The sequence below is a fragment of the Ascaphus truei genome, chromosome 2, assembly GCF_040206685.1.
Source record: "Ascaphus truei isolate aAscTru1 chromosome 2, aAscTru1.hap1, whole genome shotgun sequence".
In the NCBI taxonomy this organism is placed as follows: Eukaryota; Metazoa; Chordata; class Amphibia; order Anura; family Ascaphidae; genus Ascaphus; species Ascaphus truei.
The window spans coordinates 144,588,542-144,606,737 of NC_134484.1; positions in this window are offsets into that span (position 1 = coordinate 144,588,542).

The following is an 18,196-nucleotide window of genomic DNA, read 5'->3' on the forward strand; positions in this document are numbered from 1 at the left end:
GCGTGGATGAAGGGATAGGAAGAAGATGGGTGCAAGAAACTGTTATAAAACAAAAAGGTGCTTTATTGACATACGGTGCATCTGGACAGAGCTCTTGGCAAACAATAGTATTCATGACTTCATCCCCTGGTAGCTTTCACTCCTATGCTGGGGAGGTGTATAACTTGAAGGCCCATCATAAAGGATAAATTTGGGTCCGTTTGCAGGGAGACTATATTGCGGTGAGAACCCACAGGAAGAGCGGGTTCTATATGAATACAGGTTGCAGTGTCGGCAACTCAGTGAGGACAGTGGTAGTCAGGCTGCAGTAGGGGCAACCCTATGAGATCAGGACAAGTGGCATCCCTCTCCCACAACTTAAGGTCCCTGTTCCTTCAACAGACACAATCTTAGAGGGGTGCATTACTAACTGAAAACAACAAACGGCGATAGAAAGAAGAAACCTAACATGCGGTAGAACTTTGTAGCACTAAAAGGTGGTAAATAGTAAGTAAATAAAACAGGTTTGTTTTTGTTTTACAAAGTCCTGTAAATACTGGTATTATCTATAAAGGAGAAAAAAAACGCTCATCCATATATAATAGATTTTTATCACCATAGAGCTGGATATACCTGTTGGTAACAGGAATTTGATACTTACGTTTCTGATACTCTCTTGCCCTAAATTGTACATACTGAGACTTTGTTATTAATAGGCTTTGAGTGATACCTACCTGCTTATCTAAAATATTTGAATTTAGAAATTAGACGCATGTTGATAACAATTGACTTGATATATTATCAGGATACTTACTAATATATTGTTCATCTTGCCACTTCACTATGGGGTTATTTTAATGTTTGAATGTGATATATGTGTTTTTAACCTTTATATTTGAATTAAACTTTATTATTTTTTCTCCCTGGCTTTTTCCGGTCATGATAGGTTTATTTTGACCTATCAACAGCACTTATCTGTTAGACCACTGTTAGTCTACTCATTGTACTCCAACATTGAGTGCTCTTTGTGTGAGGGAGTCTTTTTGATCCTCTTGGGATCAACTCTGTTATACAAATACTGGTATTAGTCAGTGGTGGGTAAAGAAACAGGGTCTACTATAGGTGTAGGTGCTACAGTATCTTCTTAAGAGAGGTGTTCCAGACCTCCTATAGTCCAAAAGGATTCTGTAGAGAAGAGGGAATAGAAGAGCACACAGAGAGCCCCTAATAGTGTAAACCCTTTTTAATAATAGATGAATAGATGGTGGTAATTATAGTAGCAACAAGATGTGCAATTACCAGTAGTAATCTTTAAAATAGCATGTACACTGGCGACACACTTAATCGCAGTGCGGCCAGATCCGCAAGCCGGGAGATTTCCCGGCTTGCTAGTGGCCGCCCCTCGGCGTGCCGCGCGTCACGCGTCTTCGGGAGCCTGCGCCCCCTGCACGCACGTCCAGGGCTCCCCGAGGGAGCCCTGGTGTCCCGCGATGTGGGGGACGGCGGCAGGGGGTTCCGGGGGACCCGGGGGACCCGGCGGACCCAGCAGCGGTAGGGAGAGCGCCCCGATCGGAGGGCGCTCTTCCGCTGCTTCGGCGCGCGCCCGTCACCCTCCGGCGCGCGCCAGGCTACTGCTGCGGCCAAGAACGGGCAAATGCTCGAATAAACTTGGCCGCAGCAGTACTGTAAGAGTAATCTATGGGTTATCCCAGTGGGATATACTCGTGGAGTCTGTTGGTCTCCTGTGTTGCATCCCACTCCACACGGTCTGTCTCCTAGGAGTTGTCGGCTTCACTGGCGTCCATAGTCCTGGTGATGTCGGAATGATGTCACTTCTGGAATTCTGGGTGGTAAGCACAGAGCCTGCTTCAGTGTGCAGCTGGATAGCTGCGTTCGTCTTAGGTTGGAGGGAGGCTATAACACAGTGAGAACCTGCTGGATGTGTGGGTTCTATATAAATACAGGCTGCAGTGTCGGCAACTCGGTGAGGACAGTGGCAGTCAGGCTACGCTAGGGGCAACCCTTTGAGACCAGGACAAGCGGCATAATGTCCCCTTTCTTTAAACTGGTGCTATCTTAAAGGTGCATGTTATTTACTGAAAACAACAAACAGTGATAGGATACATCTTAATACACATGACTATACACAAACCTATTTGCAGGACTCGCAGGGAGGACCTCTGTCAGAACTCTTAAGAACCTCCTTCTAGAACATAAAGGGTGGCTATATACAATATACCCTTGCATTTACATCATACATCACATGGTAGGGAGGGGAGTAATGTGGGTGAACCCACAGTTTACCCCTTTAAGGCAATTAACCCGTTTCAGAACTAATAGTCCCCAAAGAGGGGGTATGAACATTTGACTCATTAACCAAAAAAATGTGTGCAAAGTGTGTAAGCAATTAATGAAAACATCTATTCTATAAATCTGTGTGCATGTTACTGTACATAGGTTCAGAAACACAAAGCTCTGTTGATTTTACCTAAATATCTAAGAGAAGTTATTTTCCCTAAGTTTAACGGGTATCCACAAAGCTAATGATATGTAAATATAACGTTAGTTGCCAAAATATTTGTTGTAGCTACTTTAGCTGGTGCTATATGTTAGTAGTTCAGAGATGCAATAACCAATACAATGCACAGGCACATGCATTCCAGTCATCTAACACAAGTACGTTACCTAAACAGAACTTCTCTGACCTAGTTAAAATTTAAATAAATACACAATAAATGGGGAAGGTTGTAAGTCATTTTAGCCTGACCCTGTAGGTGTGAACATGGCTCAGATGGCATCCACCATTTCTGCTACTACTACTGATTCTGATGATATTGCTGCTGCTGCTGAAAGAATCAGGAGCATACAAGTTACAGATGAGGAATTAAGGAGATCCTAATTAATAGGGTGGTGGATTACCACTCCAAATTATTAGGGGAACTGTGCTCCAAAACAAGCACTGCAGAGAAAAAACACATACATACGTATGGAGCGAAATTCTGAGCCAAATAATATTTTCCCAAAGACTGTAGTACTGCATTTATTTCTATTATTTACCTTTTGTGAAAGTCGATCACAGACACCCATCTGTTGGACTGGAAAGCTTCTTGAACAAACCACCTTTTCAAGATCTACAAGAGGAGGAAACAGTAATCCTAACACTCACTGAGGTTCTTGAAGAAATGTTCACCCCCAGCCCCTCACCAGCTTCACCCAGGCCCATTCTCCGGCTGCACTACAAGCTCCCTCATTGGCTGCACCAACAGCTGCCCCACTGGATTCACCACCAGTCCCATCACCAGCTGCATCCACCTACTCATTCACTGGCTGCACCACTAGCTCCCTCATCTGCTCCTTCAAGAGCTTCTTAAGCTGGTTTGCCTCTATCAGCAAATCGATCTCCATAGTAGTATAATGACGCAATTCTACAGTGACAGTACCATCTCATCAGATTGCAGCGGTCAGTATACCACTATATACAGTACGTAGTCATCTCAGCAAGTTATCACACAACATTAGCTGCCATTACCGCATAATGCCCCAACTGATGCAGCAAAATATGAAGAATGTGACAAACAGTTTTGCCCTAATGACTGATGCAGTGAATGGGCTAACCTGGGCATGTAGCAAGCATCCTAGAGCCACCGTTTACTGTGTCTCCTCCTGCAGCATCAAGTGAATCATTGGCTACATTTGGGGTTTCCTTTATGATAATTCCTCCTCCAGCTCCTGATCCTATTCCTACTCTTCCTCCTACTCCTGCAACATCCCCTAGTCCACCTAGGTAAGAAGTGGCCCAAGTTCCAGTTTGACATGGGAGACCACACACAAGGGGTTCTAGTCAGCCTGTCCCTTCCCCTGCTAAAAAGAGAATGTGATAATGTTTGAGGGGCGGGGTTACTTGTTATCTGCCATTGTTTACATTTTGTTCTTATAAGTTCATTTTCTAACAGAGTGCCTAAAATGTTCAGTTAACTATTTATGTCTCTTTGTAATTATTCAAAAAAATAATTGTAATGTAATTGGACACATACTTTAATAAGTACACAATATATCATAATTACTGTTAGAAACATAACCTACGTTCAATCAATCAAAAACATTACACCGTTTATAATATTAACTAAATTACACTTTATCTGATGCATTTCTTGATGGGTTTCTGTCTTATATTATTTATTGGTCTGACTCTTATAGCAATTTCAATGGAAAATTCAAAGTGCCATACCAAAAGGTTATATTAGGGTTCCACTTTTTACATCCCTTTGTCATTACAGGATATTTACAGAAATAAAGTAAGGATAATCATGGTCTGGCAGTGGCTAATGGCAAGTTTACGTGTGACCTATTTATTCAAACATTATTTCCCTGCACTAACCTTAATAGAGTTTACTGGATCTGTGATGTTAGCCTAGCAGGTCATTAGCATCTGATTCGGTATGAGTAGGCCTAACGTATGTAGACATTTATCGATATGCTATTTTAGTGGTTAACTCTACAGTAGATTTTAATTTATGTTATTCTCTTTAGTGGATAGGCGTTAGGAGTATTGCTAGGGTTGCCAGATGTCCCATATATACTGTATGGGATGGTCCCTTATTTCATTGACTTGTCCCATTGTCCCGGAAAGGTCTGTCAGGATGCACAATTGTCCCGTATTTTATTGCCTTGGCATGAGATGCCGGAACTTAAAATTACTGTAATTAAATCAGTCATAAAAACGTAATAGATTTCTACTTGAGTGATTTCTACTTTTCCGATAGAGGTCGCCTTACTAAATTATTAAAATAATAAAGTTAGGACACTGCCTGGTCATCTCATAATACCATGACACCCACCCCTATAGGCGTTGCTTTTTCTCCCATCACTACTTGTTAGTTAAGTGCATGTCTTTCCCCGCCCGGCCAAGAGCAGAGAGGATAAAAACCAAAGAATATAGTGTCCTGCGGGAGATACCATTCAGCTCGAAGCATTTACAAATCAGTCATCAGTCAACAGTCATTATGACGTCACACTTTTATACAGGATTTTGGCGTCCCGTATTTTAAAAACATAAATGTGTCAACCCTAAGTATCATCATATTAAATTATAAACGCATTTTAAAGAAAATGAGAGGCGTTCCTAATGAGCTATTTCAATCACACCTTGATCACATTTGCTGGAAAGTGCTAAGAATGGATGCAGAAGATTTGTTTTTACAATTTCTTAAAGACATACGAAGTGTTTATCGTTACAAACCAATGAGCTATATTGTTCCTTTGTAGTATAATAAAAACCAATACATACCATATTGTTCCTTGGTTTAGTAGATAAAGAAGACTGCACGCTATAGTAGTACAGTGGAAGTAGACTGCACGCTATAGTAGCACCAGTTAATGTTACAATAAATAGCCTAACAGAGCTTTGTGTATCTGGTCCCTAGTTTCTATAATTTGCACATAAAGTACAGCTTGTAGTGCAATGTAATTTAGTGCAATGCAATTTAGAGCACATAATTCCAAGTGAAAACTGAGTGGAATGAGCTTAACAAGTTTAAGCAAAATGTGAAAGCTAATCCCATTAATTTTACTGCATACTTTTGTGTGACTTTACACATTTTAGCTACTAGCATTTTAAGGCAAACACAGCTTTAACACAGCTATATACTAAATAGCAATAACTGTTAATGGACATCCATTAATGTGAATCGTTATATTAAAGATCACAACTAACTATCACAGATGCTTGAATAAAACTCATGCAAGCCCAGCTATCCAGTGCATGATCCCAAAACTATTTTCCCTGTAACACGTGACCAAAGAAGAAACAGGGTTTTTAAGAAAAATAAATATTTACTGAATGAAGTCAGTAAAGGTGTCATGCCTCCCAAAAAGAGGCCCATACTGTGTGTATTTGTACGTATGACAGTTGTCAGGTGATCATTGTGGTCCAGTAAGGGTTGTCCTGGCAACATTAGAATGTTATCCCTTGAATGGTAAAGATTCTGGAAGGTCAGGTAGGAGAGTTCAGCTGGAAGGCAGGTAGGGAAGAGAGCAAATAGGGGAGAGCTGTAAGAAGACACCATAAGTGGAAGGGAAAGAAAAGAGAAAAGAAAGAATAGGAGAAGGGATTATGAGAATTAGATTGCAAGAGAAAGTTGGAAACCCAAGTGTCAGAGCAGACAGTAAAAGTGAATAGAGTATAAGCCTAACAGAGTCAATAGAAAAGCAAGGGTGAAGATCAGGTTATAATCGGCTTAAAACTCACTGAACATGGACAGTGTTCCCCCCAGAAAGGCCAAGAAGTGGGACAAAGATCAGGATGGACAAGGACATCATATTGGGTCCAGCAAAAACAACTACATTAACAGTGGAGTTACCCATTGACACGCCGGAGATTGTAAGTGACAGTACAAGTAACAGTGCACTACCTGTCCCTAGCTGAGCAAGCATGACATCTATATGTTTGTAGCCACCAACCATTACATTCAAATAGTTAGCTTAAGTAAAAGACGCACTTCCCCTTTGAACTTGGCAGTAAACAAATGCATTACAGTGGTCTCATTTTAATACTATTGCTGAGAAGCCCCATATACCGTTTTTATAACAACTAAGACAAGAATTGTCCAAGAAGGACCCAACTAAATGTCTGTTTGTCGATGCTCCCAATTTCATTTATTTTAGTTGAATATTATTAAAACATTATTTTTAAATATCATTAATCACCCAACCACTGACAACTGTACAGCTAATAGGGGGTTCACAGACCTGGGAGCAACTCTCATCTGAGCAACATTTATTCTCCTCAATAGGCTTATGCAATATTCAGCTGACTATAATTCTGACAGTCTCTAACACTGAACTAATTATTTACATGGTTCGCTCCCTCCTCCCCCCCCCCCACATAATTGGGGGCTTTCCAACCTACTCTCCATTCTGGAGATATCTTCAGGTTCGGACCCTTTGTTTTCAAATTGTCCAGGAAGGAACAACAAACTTCCTTTAAAAGTAAAGCCAGGCTACGTTTACATACACTAGAACATTTAACTGTTTTATGCAATTCAGGGGTTTTAAGATAGTAGTACAGTAGTTTAGAGTTTATATATTTATTCATTTCTGTGAGTACCAGGAATCCATGGTGTAGTATTATTTTAGTACTGTAGCCCCCTGTAACGATCAGGGGACATGCGCCTCTCAGCGGGTCCCCGTCACCTCTAGCTCCACGGCAGCCTTCTGCCCTGCTTCTCCGCTCTCTCAGCAGCTTACCTCCTCCACGCCGAGCCGTTCCTCCGCGGCGCACGCCGCATCTGCTTGCACGCGATTGGGGCGCGCGCACGGCAGCCTTACAGAAGGCGCGCGCACCCGATTCTCTTACCTGCCCTCCCGTGCTGCTGACGCTGCCCCTCATCAGCTGCAGGCCATTACTAGCTATCACACCCCTGCCTCCCTCCTGGACCTATCCCCGCGTTCACTCAGACAGACCTCCGCTCCTCCCCTTGCTACCATTGGTCCTTCCTCCTTTATTACCTCAGTCTGCCCTCTCCGTCGTCGCTCAGCATAGCTTCTCTGTGGCTCCTGTGTGCAGTAACTTTGCTTAGCTCTCTGTTCCAGCTCCCTGTTCCTGTCCCTGCCTCTGTTTGGATTCCCTTGGTTTGATCTCGGCTCGGCTTTACTACGTGTACCTCTCTACCCCTGGACTCTGCTTTGGACATCACCACGCTGCTCTCTCCCGCCCCGGATCCTTGGCTCTTGGACATTAACCCTCTGACTTCTGGCACCCCATACTCTGCAAGTATATGGTCAACCCTTTTCTCACCAGGCCCGGCAACGCAACTTACCACACTCCGGGCACACCCTCACTGCTGTGGGTGCATGTTTATACCCACCTCAGTACTGGGGACTGGCCAGGTCTGCGGGCATACAGGCGTTACACCCCCTCTTTGGGGACTACTAGTTATGTAAATGGCTTAATGCCTTAATAGGGTTAACTGGGTGGGATCACTCTGGGTTCATCCCCCCTTTTCTACCCCATGACAATGATGTCCTGATAGGGAACATGGAGTGTATATATAGCTCCATCCTATGTTCTAGAAGCAGGTTCTTCAGAGTTCTGAGTGGGGTCTCACCGTGAGTCCTATAAATAGGTTTGTGTGTATAATAATGTATATAAAGATGTGTCCAGTCATTATTTGTTGTTTTCAGTTAAGAACATGCTCCTTTCTAGATAATGCCTGTTGAAGGAATGGGACCTTAAGTTGTGGGAGAGGGATGCGACTTGTCCAGGTCTCATGTGGTTGCCAGTATCACAGCCCAGACCGACACTGTCCTCCTAGAGTTGGCTACACTGCAGCTTGTATTCAGATAGAGCCTGATGTCCAGTGGGTTCTCATTGCACCATAGCCTCCCTACAAGCGGTCCCCACCCTACCATCTGCAATGGGGCACTAAGCCAAGTGAATAGGAATGGAAACTACTAAAGTATTGAAAGTATATTGTTTGCCATAAGTCTCTGTCAAGTACCCAGTATGTCATTACCTGTGAGCATTATTGATGGCTGTCAAATAAAACACCTTTTTGTTTTATAAACGTTCCTGGTGTCCATGTTTTCCCTATCCACTTATTCACACCCAGCCTGCACCTACCCAGCACCCTGCAAAAGCATGAGAGACTGAGCACTGCCATTGTACAGTATATAACCAATTTGACATGACCTCCATTAGAGCCGGGTAAGGAGGGTTACAGCACCTTTAATTTATTTGTTGTTTTATTTTATTAGTCACCCTTCCCTTTCCCCCTTACCCTCTCCATGTATTTTTTCCCTTCCATTATAATAAAGTTGCTCCCACATTCCCGTCCCAGTTTGCTCTGGGTGTCTTGTTCTTGGGACCTGACTGCTGCTTTTCTTTGGGTTGGGTTGTAGGTTCTCCTCTCAGACGTGAAAAACAGACATTCCAATAGCCTGCACTCATGGCTATTGTCCCACACCCAGTCACTCCTACCACCCATTGTGGCCAAGCACAGCCATCTACAGCACTTATTTCCTCACCTGCTGTCTCTGTAAATTCCCCTCAAACATTAGATTATAAGCTCTTCGGGGCAGGGATTTCCTTTCCTATTGTCTGATTTTGCTACATTTATTGTATTATTATTATTCTCTGTACTGTATTCTTTGTGAAGCGCTAAGTACACTTTTGGCGCTATATAAATAAAGACATACAATACATACAATACAATACAGAGAAATGGGTAAGAGCGAAGGAATGTGATCACCACACCCCCTCCTCCTTTTATTCACCACCAAACCACCACAAAGAGATACTGTATGCCTCATTTATCATAAGAGAAAGCATTATTGTGGTAGCAATCAAATATTAATTCAAGTAATTAAGGAGCTGGAAATGCTTTTAAGACTGTGGGGAAACTCTAATTGTGATGGCCGTTACCCAACCTGCAAGCAAAACGATAATGACCTCATTCATACAGACAATTAAACATCTTCATCTATGCTTAACAAGTCAAATGCCAGTTGTGCTTCTGGTGACATTCTAAACCACAAGACAGCAGAAAGGGCCATTTGTCTTTTTTACAAAGCTGTTGTTGGTCTTAATAAAACATAAAGACATGTATTTAAATTTATAAACTTATAATCTTAGAATAACAAAGTACTGTACCTACATCTGGTGTGCTTCCAGATTGCTTGATACTTGGCTTTAATATTTAAATGTCATATACAGTATACTGTAGATGAATATATATATATATATATATATATATATATATATATATATATATATATATATATATATATATATATATATATATAATAAAAAATCACTGGCACTCCAATAGAAATTCAATAATGAATAGGTGCATGTCCCATATAAATAATAAAAGTATACATTACCGCATAGCAGCAAAAAGGGAGACAGCACTCAGGTGAATGAAAATAAATGTATTAAATACAGCACATAACTCTAATGTTTCGATCCCACACCACCCTGAGGAAGATCCCCCTGTGGGATCGAAACATTAGAGTTATGTGCTGTATTTAATACATTTATTTTCATTCACCTGAGTGCTGTCTCCCTTTTTGCTGCTATGCGGTAATGTATACTTTTATATATATATATATATATATATATATATATATATATATATATATATATATAATTTTTTCTTTTTTTTTAACTTAAAATGTTATTTATTAAGAAGAAGATAATGGTAGGGAACTGGGGATAGCATACAAAAAATGAAAAAGAAGGGTTAAGGTTTACATATCAGTAAAAACAATTAAAAAATAGGTTAAAAAAATCAAACAAATTAAAAAGAGAAAGTTGCTGCATGCAGACAGCCAGCCCAGTTTGACTCTTACCAGTAAACTGTAATAATCCCCACATTTACCCATAGGCAGTGCTCGACAAATACGGACGCCCGCACGCCCGTGGCGACTGGATTTAGGCTGCTGGCGACCTTTTTAAAAAATAAATAAAGAAATAATCCCCCTCCCTGATTGGGCTGACGCGGGGAAGAGGGCAGGCTGGCAGCTCTAGGTCAGCCCCTCCCCCCCCTACACCCGATCCCCGCTTGCTGCCTGGGGTGGGAGGTAGACTCGGGGGAGTCCTGCTTGCTGCCCGGGGCAGGAGGTAGACTGGAGGGGGGTTCCCGCTTGCTGCCCGGGGCGGGAGGTAGGCTGGGGGGCGGTCCCCGCAGCTGCAGTCTGGTGCATGCTAGTCAGGTGCTTCCCCTCTGTCCCACACTCCTTTGGCACCCATGCAGGCAAGGTAATGGGAGTGGGGAAGAAGGGCAGGCTGGCAGCTCTGACTCCCGTCCCCATGGCTGCAGCCTGGGCGGGAGGTAGAGGGGATGGGGGCGCGTGCATTTACGCGAGTGGGGGGGGGGGAATTGGGGCAGACAATGTTTCCCATCAGGGAGGTTGGTGTGGCCGTGCGGATGTCCCCCTATGGCCCCATATGGCCCCAGATCCCCCCGCATCTTCTGCCCGACCTCCCGCATAGCTGCCCGACACCCCGCCTGGCTGCCCGACCTCCCGCAACTCCGCCCAGCTGCCCGATGCCCCCGCATGGCTGCCCGACACCCCGCCTGGCTGCCCAACCTCCTGCAACTCCACCCGGCTGCCGGACCCCCCCTCATGGCTTCCCGACACCCCGCATGGCTGCCCGACCTCTCACACCTCCCGCCCGGCTGCCCGACCTCCCGCAACTCCTGCCCGACCCCCCTGCCTGGCTGCCCGACCCCCCCCCCGCATGGCTGCCCGACCCCCAACCCGCAGCTGGCATGTGGAGCAGCATGTGGAGGACAAGCAAGCCCTGAATGAACAGGTGGGCCCCCTCCCTTCCAATGAATACTCAACCAGTCACCCACCCAGTGAGTGTGTCTGAGTGTGTGTCTGAGTGTGTGTGTCTGTGAGTGTGTGTCTGTGAGTGTGTGTGTGTGTGTGTGTGTGTGTGTCTGTGAATGTGTCTGTGAGTGTGTGTCTGTGAGTGTGTGTCTGAGTGTGTGTGTCTGTGTGTGTGTCTGTGAGTGTGTGTGTGTCTGTGAGTGTGTGTGTGTCTGTGAGTGTGTCACCCTCTCCCTGTCACCCTCTCCCTGTGTCACCCTCTCCCTGTGTCACCCTCTCCCTGTTTCACCTTCTCTGTGTCACCTTCTCCCTGTGTCACCTTCTCCCTGTGTCACCATCTCCCTGTCTCCGTGTCACCCTCTCCCTATGTCACCCTCTCCCTGTGTCACCCTCACCCTGTCGCCCTCACCCTCACACTGTCGCCCTCACCCTCTCCCTGTCGCCCTCACCCTTTCCCTGTCGTCCTCACCCTTTCCCCCTCTCCCTCTCTCTGTTGCACTCTCTCTCTCTGTCACACTCTCTCTCTGTCGCACTCTCTCTCTTTCTCTGTCGCACGCTCTCTCTCTGTCGCACTATCTCTCTCTCTGTCGCACTCTCTCTGTTGCACTCTCTCTCTCTATCGCTCTCTCTCTGTCGCTCTCTCTCTCTGTCTCTCTCTCTGTGCCACTCTGTCTCTGTGTCTCTTTCTGTGTCTCTCTCTCTGTGTGCCACTCTCTCTGTGTGTATGTGTGCCGCGCTCTCTGTGTGTGTGTGCCGCTCTCTGTGTGTGTGTGCCGCTCTCTCTGTGTGTGTGCCGCTGTCTGTGTGTGCCGCTCTCTCTCTGTGTGTGTGTGCCGCTCTCTCTCTGTGTGTGCCGCTCTCTCTCTGTGTGTGTGCCGCTCTCTCTCTGTGTGTGCCACTCTCTCTCTGTGTGTGTGCTGCTCTCTCTATGTGCACACCACTCTCTCTCTGTGTGTGCACGCCACTCTCTCTCTCTGTGTGTGCTGCTCTCTCTCTGTGTGTGTGCCGCTATCTCTCTGTGTGTGTGTGCCACTCTCTCTCTGTGTGTTTGCGCCGCTCTCTCTCTCTCTGTGTGTGTGCCGCTCTCTCTCTCTGTGTGTGCCGCTCTCTCTCTGTGTGTGTGCCGCTCTCTCTCTGTGTGTGCCGCTCTCTCTCTGTGTGTGCGCTGCTCTCTCTCTCTGTGTACGCGCCGCTCTCTCTCTCTGTGTGTGCCACTCTCTCTCTGTCTCTCTCTGTCTCTCTCTCACCCACACTCTCTCTCTGTGTGTCTCTCTCTCTCTCTCAACCACACTCTCTCTGTCTGTCTCTCACCCACACTCTCTCTCTCACACTCTGGATCTCTTATTTACCCTATATATCTTAACTGCCCTATACCTACACCGAAATAACCTATACTGCTTTCTTCCAGATCTAACTCTCGAGCTTCACACGGAAGACATCCGAACCCCCCCCCCCTAACCCAGAAGACATATACAGTAGGGAACACCTCCCCTCCAATGTACTGTATAACATTGCGGGAATGAGGGTACCTGGAGGACTGTGGATCAGGTAAGATCCTAGGTGGCGAGTAGATTTTGGGGTGATTTGTCAAGCACTGCCCATAGGCATTCTTTTTTTGCGTAGCGGTTACTATTTTTATGAAAGTTTTATTTGTGCCTATCAATATCTGAAGACAAGTGCAGCCATTTTTACTGCAATCTGGAATGTTTTTTTTCCTGTTAATGACAGTTTTTTGTGGTTTTTAAAAAAAAATGAAAAAACCATATTTTATGGTTTTTGCATCAGCTATTATGTATTTATAAATGGATTAGTTCTGGGGTCCTGACTTAAAACCTCAAGAGGACCAGTCCATGGATGGATGTGATTCCTCCAGATGTGCCAGTTAGAGCTACCTAGGCCCCATGGTACTGAAAGGGTTAACTGCACCTTTTTTTAACATTGCATTATTTAATGTGATGCTTATTTTTTATCTTACTGTGTTTTTATTTGTCTATGGAGTATACAGTATCAAGTCAAGCACACCAAAGGAGAATTCAAATAAAAAAGTCAAGTCACAGTCAACTTAATGACAACATAAATGCAAAAGCAGGTAATGCTTCGGTGTAAACCATTTTGCTAAACATTTATTATTGTCTTATAATTGTTCTAATACCTGTCTATCAGTAGGCTATGAACATGTATGTATGTCTTTATGTATGTCTTTATTTATATAGCGTTATTAATGAACATACAGTAACGCTTTACAGCTGTAATATACGTGACAATCCACATAAATAACAAATAATATAAATAACATATAAAAGGGGAGAAGTGCTTCAGACATAAAAGAAGCATTTAGGAAAAGGAGTCCCTGCTCTGAAGAGCTTACAATCGAATTTGTTGGTAGGAAGAACGTACAGAGACAGTAGGAGGGCGTTCTGGTAAGTGCGTCTGCAGGGGGCCAAGGTTAATATATGAGGTGTCTGCTATACATCGTATGTCTCACTTGTGCACGATTTCTTTCTTGCAGACTTGTGCATTGATATGGCTTGAGTGACCTGCTTTTGTTTATCCACGTTGCAATGGTGATCTTTTACCTCCATGTAGTTGTGCTGGTTTTGTCCGCGTATGGCATCACTGCTTTCCACGCTTCATGATGTCACAACCCAGAGGTCCTGTGATACTAGTACAGTAGCTGTTATGGCGTTCTGACGGAGGAGGGTGGTCAGTGGGGGTATAAATGATTGTGATATTTCATTATTTCTGTATCCTTGATGAAGTTTCATGTTGCACACATTTTTTGGATGCTTTTGAACTTATATTAAAGCAGTAATACTACATTCTCATTTTCTTTCTTATTTGTATATGTAAAGCATATAACAATGTATAATTCTACATTCTTACCTAAGCTGGCAATCATTTGGTGCTCCTGTATAAATCTGTAAAAATCCTTATAGTGTTACTAACATAATGGCCGCTTTAGTCAGTGTAACTCAGCAGCTGCAATGTATCCTTATATTACTAAGTTAACATTATCTATTGTTAAAGTTTACAGCTCAAGCTGCTGGGAACATTGACAACAAATTATTACATTTGAGTGATTTTTGGTAACTGTATTGTTAATACATGTTTGACACAATGATGGAAGTTAATAAGTAACAGGACTTGTGAAGATAAGTCGCCTGCTTTCTATCAATAGGCACCTTTAGCGAACACGAAAGGCTGGCATCTGGGTGCTGAGCCGGACCATGGTCCCAAGTGTTGACCTTTTCATGTGCGACGACGGGCAGTCCAATCCACTCATGCCCACGCACAAAGAAAGACACATACTATTAAAGCAGCAGTCCAGGGTGCTGGGTTTTTTGAAGTGAAACTTCCTTAGTGGCACCTCATTCGTGATGGGGCAAAAAAGAATTGTGGAGACAGAAATGAAACGGATGTGACGTCAGTGCTGGCAGTTGAGGCCGGGCTGTGTTCTGGCTCAGCCCAACCCCAACACTGACATCACACCCGCTCCACAAATCAGATGCGGCGGCGGCGGCGGCGATAGCCGCCGGCGCCGCTCCTAATCGCTCCTAATCACCCCCCCCCCCCCCGAGCCCCACACCCCCCTCCGAGCCCCACACCCCCCACACACCGTGACATATGCGGCGGCGATAACCGCCGCTCCTAACGGCCGCTGCCATGCCGCGCAGCCTCTCTCCTCCCTACCTCCGCTTTCCTGCTGACATGCGGCGGCGGCTGTCACGTAAGGTGTGTTAAGGGGTATTTAATTCCCCTCATCCGGCACGGGCTCTGTGGTGCTGCCCGCCGTGGAGTACGCTGCTCCGTGGTGGGATAGCTGAGGCCGAGGCTCCACCCCCTGCCCTGTCACTCCTGCTTTGGTAACGGGAGGAGGGGGGTAACGGAACCACGTGTCGCCGGGGGGCTGGGAGCCCGCAGCTCCGTGTCCGAAGATCAGCCTGGGGTAGTGAGAGGCGGGAGGAGGGGGGTAGTGGGAGTCGGGAGGAGGGGGGTAGTGGGAGTCGGGAGGAGGGGGGTAACGGGACCACGTGTCGCCGGGGGGGGGCTGGGAGTCCGCAGCTCCATGTCCGCAGCTCCGCCTGGGGTAGTGAGAGGCGGGAGGAGGGGGGTAACAGGACCACGTGTCACGGGGGGGGAGGGGGCTGGGAGTCCGCAGCTCCGCCTGGGGTAGTGGGAGGGGGGGAGGAGGAGGGGTGGGGCCACAACACAGAGAGACATTCACACAACACAGAGAGAGAGACACACACTGACTGACACACACACACACACACACACACTGACTGACTGACTCTGACTGACACACACACACACTGACTCACACACTCACACACTGACTCACACTCACACACTGACTCACACACACACTCACACACTGACTCACACACGCGCACACACACACTGACTGACACACACGCACACACACTGACTGACACACGCTGACTGAAACACGCACACACACACTGACTGACACACGCGCACACACACACTGACTGACACACGCGCACACACTGACTGACTGACACACGCGCACACACACACTGACTGACACACGCGCACACACACTGACTGACACACGTGCACACACACACACTGACTGACACGCACACACACACACACTGACTGACACACGCGCACACACGCTGACTGACACGCGCACACACGCTGACTGACACACATGCACACACTGACTGACACACATGCACACACTGACTGACACACATGCACACACTGACTGACACACACGCACATACATACTCACTGACTGACACACATACACACACTGAGTGACACACACGCACATACATACTCACTGACTGACACATACACTGATTGACACATGTGTGCCGAGCACGCGCGTTATAAGTCAATTTCTGCGACAAAAGTCAAAGAAGTTTCACTTACTATGCGCGTGCACAGCACACACAGATTTTTTTATTAATGAAAATGTTCCTCCTTTAATATGTGCATCAATACAATCCACACACTGATAGCTAATTGCCTAAGTTGCCGATCGATCCATTTTCCTGTGATCGATCGGTGAAGGTTCGGCTTGGGGGTTCACTAAATGACTGCAGAGGAATATTGACTCAGTATCTGTGACTTTGTAAAAGGATGCTAGAGAAACAAAAAAGGCTTGTTATATTATAATACATTACAAATGTCATTCAAAGTGGTTTAAAAAAAAAATGCTACAAGCATTTTCTCATAGTACAGAATTGATGTATTAAAGAAACACACATGTAGGATATTGCTTGGTTTGTAGCTTTAAAGACTTTTGATACTACAGTAGGGCCCTGCTTCTTGGCGTTTCGCTTCTCGGCGATCCGCCAATTCAGTGGTACCGAGAAGGGGGCCGCGATGTCTGTGCATGCGCAGAAGGGGGACAACCGAGGTCACGTATGCGCAGACGGGGGAGCAGCCAAGGTCGCACATACACAGAACGGGGGAGCAGCCGAGGTCACACATGCACAAAACGGGGGAGCGGCCTAGTTTGTGAATGCACAGAAGGGGGACGACCGAGTCTGCGCATGCGCAGAAGGGGTTGGAAAGACAGAAAGCGCCGGTGCACATAGCAAATGCTATGTTCCGCTTTTCGATTATTTTTGCTTTCCGGCGGCGGCCTAGAATGGAATCCGCCATATGAGTGGGGCCCTACTGTATTAAAGTTTTTTTTTTTAATATAACTCTTGGGAGATCAAAGTATTTGAACTTTACGATCTTAAGGATTATTCTATATAACATTAACTAAGGTGCGGGAGTTTGGTTTATAATATTTTGAAACATATCTATATATTTTTGGAATCATATTAATATGCTATAACTGACAAACATTCTGTATAGCGAAAGGAGAGACCACTTGTGCTTGAGAATGTCAAAGTTGCTTTCAACTAATGCTTGCGTGATGTACTGTAACTTGTTACCATTCACTTCACATTGCTACTAGTTTCACAATATTATTAGTTTTTACTCACATTGTAATACATAGTCTATCTATTTTATTAATATGTTACCTCTTACTCTAGATGAAAGTATTTTCTATTCTTTGCGGAAGCTTTTTTCAAACTGCTGGCCTTTAAGATGTTCATTTTTATGTTAGATTTCTAGTTTTATGTTTAGTCTCTTCTAACAAAAGACGTGTTCATTAGTCTCTTATAATAATGATTCAACGTGTACTTATTACTGTACATTATGCCATCTTTTTGTTCTTGTTCATATGTTTGTGTGTTTGTAATTAACACAGATTGAATGATCTCACTACCTGTTTTATTTATGTTGCAAAGCGTTAAAGGTGTATGATACCGACACCAGGCAATGACTGCAATGATGTCAGTAGGAGGGATTTTGCTAACTTCACAGGTGTCTAATCACTTTTAGGTATATAAGCAATGTTAGGAGTTTGTAATCTTGACAATGGTCTAAGTAACTGACCGTTGATTGGCTTTAATAAATGTTATTATTTTTCATTAGTCCCCTGGAGTGCTGCTCTCTTCTCTTCATACATTTAAGATTTGTACTTGCTACTACTATTCATGCCGGCTGGCGCTAGATGTGCACCCGAGCATTTTTTTTACAAAACAGTGTCAACAGAGTGCACCTTATCTTCCCACATTTACAACAAATAATCCCAAACAGGAACATGTTGTAAAGATCTTACAATGCTGGGGAGGTGGCTAAAACCTGCTGAAGAGATCAAAGGATGCTTTAAAACTCACAAAAAATTGCATTAAGGGTTGAATTTTTTTAAAAAATGCAGCAAGTATTGCCTAACACTAAAAAACTGATTTATTAAAAAAAAAAAAAAACATAAGATATCACGTTTTGCTGCTTTAAGTCATTTAAATTGACTATGACGACTTTTTTTTTTACTTGGCTTCTC